Source organism: Sus scrofa, chromosome 10, assembly GCF_054392235.1.
Source record: "Sus scrofa isolate SSC_HxYL_T2T_F1_AM1 chromosome 10, Sscrofa_HxYL_maternal_Yorkshire_Landrace_v2.0, whole genome shotgun sequence".
Lineage (NCBI taxonomy): Eukaryota > Metazoa > Chordata > Mammalia > Artiodactyla > Suidae > Sus > Sus scrofa.
The window spans coordinates 36,755,938-36,759,178 of NC_139392.1; the positions used below are offsets into that span (position 1 = coordinate 36,755,938).

A 3,241-nucleotide genomic window follows, 5' to 3' on the forward strand; every position below is an offset into this window, starting at 1 on the left:
TTAGAAATATAATTTTGGAAGAATTTTGATTTTGAATGGTCAAATTAGGAAATTATTCATCATAACTTTTGGAAGCTAATATGAACCTGTGGTCTATCATTTTAATGCACCCTACTAATATCCACTAGGTTAAATATATTTATCATTTATATTAAATAATATTGGAAGTTAAAAGAGCACATGGTGGATTAAAACTATTATTCTGTCATTGTTTATTATATATATAGCATTTTCTTCCTGAGGTTTGCTGAAGTTTATAAATGGGAATAGAGCATCATAAGTCTGCTGTCTGCTGTCAATCTATTTTGGGAAAATTGCAGACCCAACATATAATAGTACTGATTTTGGATAAGTTACCAAAATTCTCTGTGCCATTTTTCTCCTCTAAAATATGTGGCTAGTAGTATTACGTATGGTGTAATAATCCATGGAAACATAATGCTCTAATAAAGGGAAGCATTCAGAACAGTGTCATGCATATTTTAAATATCCAATATATTAGCTTACATTATATCCAAATGCTAATTTATACCTATTTCTATATTTGGCAATCAAATTAAGATTTTTCTCTTTTTACTCTGTAAACCTTTCTTAATATCACATTACAGAAAAACTAAAGTAGTAAAAATATGTCCTGTCTTTCATTTAAACACAACTTTCTGAAGCCATGCCTGCTAAACATCAACTTCAATTTCTCAACAGTTTAGAGCATTTGAATACTATGGGTGGAAAACATAACACACATGTGAATGACTTCATCCTTATGGGACCGACAGATTCTGAAGCAATCCAGAGGATGCTATTTATGCTATTTCTCCTGATATACCTGGTTACTGTGCTGGGCAATGCAGGAATGATATGGATAATCCACCTGAGTCTCCAGCTTCATATCCCCAAGTATTTTTTTTCCTCAGCCACTTGTCATTACTTGATCTCAGTTACTCAAAAGTCATCACACCTAAAACTTTAGAGAACTTACTGATTCCCACCAAGTACATTCCATACATGAATGGCTTCACCCAGTTGTATTTCTTTGTCTTCTTGGGGGTCACTGAATGTTCTTCTCTCCTCCACAGCATTTGACTGCTGTGTAGCTACTTGCACTCCTCTGCAGTATCACGTTGTTGTGTACACATGATGCTGCTGCTCCTTAGTTTTTGGATCTTATTTGATTGGTTTCATGGACTCCTTTGTCAATGTGCTTTTCATGAGCATACTGGATTTTTGCAACTCCAATATAATCCATCACTTTTTATGTGACACATACCTAATTTTAGCCTTGTCTTGTACTGACATATAAGACATGGAAATAATGGTATTCTTTGTAGCTGGCTCACTCTAATGGCATCTCTTATCACAATACTTGTGTCCTATGTGTCTATCCTTTCTACTATCCTGAAAATTACTTCTACCACAGGAAAGAAATAGCCTTCTGTACTTGTGCCTCCCACATCCTGGGAGTCACCATCATTTACGACACTATGGTTTTTACTTATTTAAAACCAAGTAAGTCCTCCTTGGGAAAGAAATCAAGTGGTTCTGTTTTTTATACTATTGTCATCCCCACACTGAATCCACTCATTCACAGTCTTAGAAACAAAGAAGTAAAAAATGCTTTCATTAAAGTCTTACAGAAAACCGTGGGTACCTGGCAATTAAAGTGAGAGTGAAGCTAAACTGAATAGATTTTTTTCCCTCTTCCCTATAGTGTATTCCCTTGGTCTTTTTCCAGAAATGCTGGAATCCTTTATGTATTTGTTTTCTGTTTGGCCAAATATGGTCTTTTCATTTCCAGGAAGATGCCTTTAGAAATCCATGTAGGGGGTATAGCTCAGTGGTTGAGCATTTGACTGCAGAAATTGATAATATATTGGAAACTATGAAATATATTAATGCTATGGTCAAAACTTACATGTTTTTGAGGATAACTGATTTGAAAATCAAAAAATATGATTGTCATTTTTAAAGCTATAGCATACAAATTCCCATGTATCCTTGAATTTCAGAGAATTTTATTATGGCAAAGAACTCCATTTGAGGAGTAATGATAGGAATTATTTCATTTATTTTATGGAGAAGCAATATAGTGAGTGATTATGAAAATTTGCTTTGGAACTAAACATTCCAGAATTTATAGTCTAGATCTTGTACCCTTTTAGCTGTATAACCCTTGATAACTCACTGAAAATTTTAGCCTCAGGATTCTTCAACTGCAAGAAAGAAATAATAATTCAAGGTCCATAGACTTATAAAATAAAATCAGATAATGACTTTTGGGCATTTAACGTAGTACTAATAAAGACTGGACATTATCATTAGAACATTCACATTACTACATTATTTTTAATGTTCCATGACTTTTTCTTAAAGAATATTCACTTTTTTCTTATAAATTACTTTTGATTGAATTAAAAGGGAAGCACACAAGCAGCTAAGGAACAAGTCAGCACTTCATAGTTTTAGAGTTGGAGTGCTATATATTAACATTGGAGAAAATTTGGAAAACATTGAAATATTTAAGTTAGTAGAAAGGCCCTAATGATAATTAACAGCTTTGTATGTGTTCTAGATTAATAGTTATTTGTAAATGCATACATATTATATACATAAGCAATGTTTTTGTCATTTCATATGTACTTTTTTATAGCTTTCCATATAAACTTATAAATTTAATATTTTTTTATTCTTTTGTTAATTAAACCTAAGGTGAATGTGTTCTTGGTACATGGGAAAACCTCATGACTCATTTTGAAATGCTTTGGACCTGAAATGTTTGTAAATTCATCAAGTTAAAAATTTGCATGCAGTTCTATCTCCTTGGTGGCCTCCTTACTTTTCTGTGATGTGTCAACAAGATTCAGTAAAGTGCTCCTTTGTTAAAAATTTGTGTATTTTAAAAAAATCATAGCCTGTCTGTTGCATTCTATAGGCTTTTATAACCATTAAAATAAATGGTTGAATTAAATGCTTGACTTACTTGTCCTACTTTTTTTTTTAACAGAGACAAATTATAAAGCTACAAATTTACAATGAATTCAGATTTTGCAGCAACTCATACATTTTAGTCAGATTGGGTACTAAAATTTCCTTTATTTTATTTATTTATTTCTTCATTCATTCATTCATTCATTTTGCCATGCTTGAGCCATGTGGAAGCTCCTGGGCCTGGGATCAAACTTGTGCCACAGCAGCCACCTGAGCCTTTACAGTGACAAGGCTGCATCCTTAACTCACTGTATCA

At 32.7% G+C, this 3,241-nt stretch overlaps 1 pseudogene; it reads left to right on the plus strand.

The window, feature by feature from the left end:
- The first annotated feature begins 721 nt into the window (after positions 1-721).
- LOC110258415 (olfactory receptor 8H1-like) lies at positions 722-1,664 on the plus strand (annotated as a pseudogene).
- Positions 1,665-3,241: the final 1,577 nt, after the last annotated feature.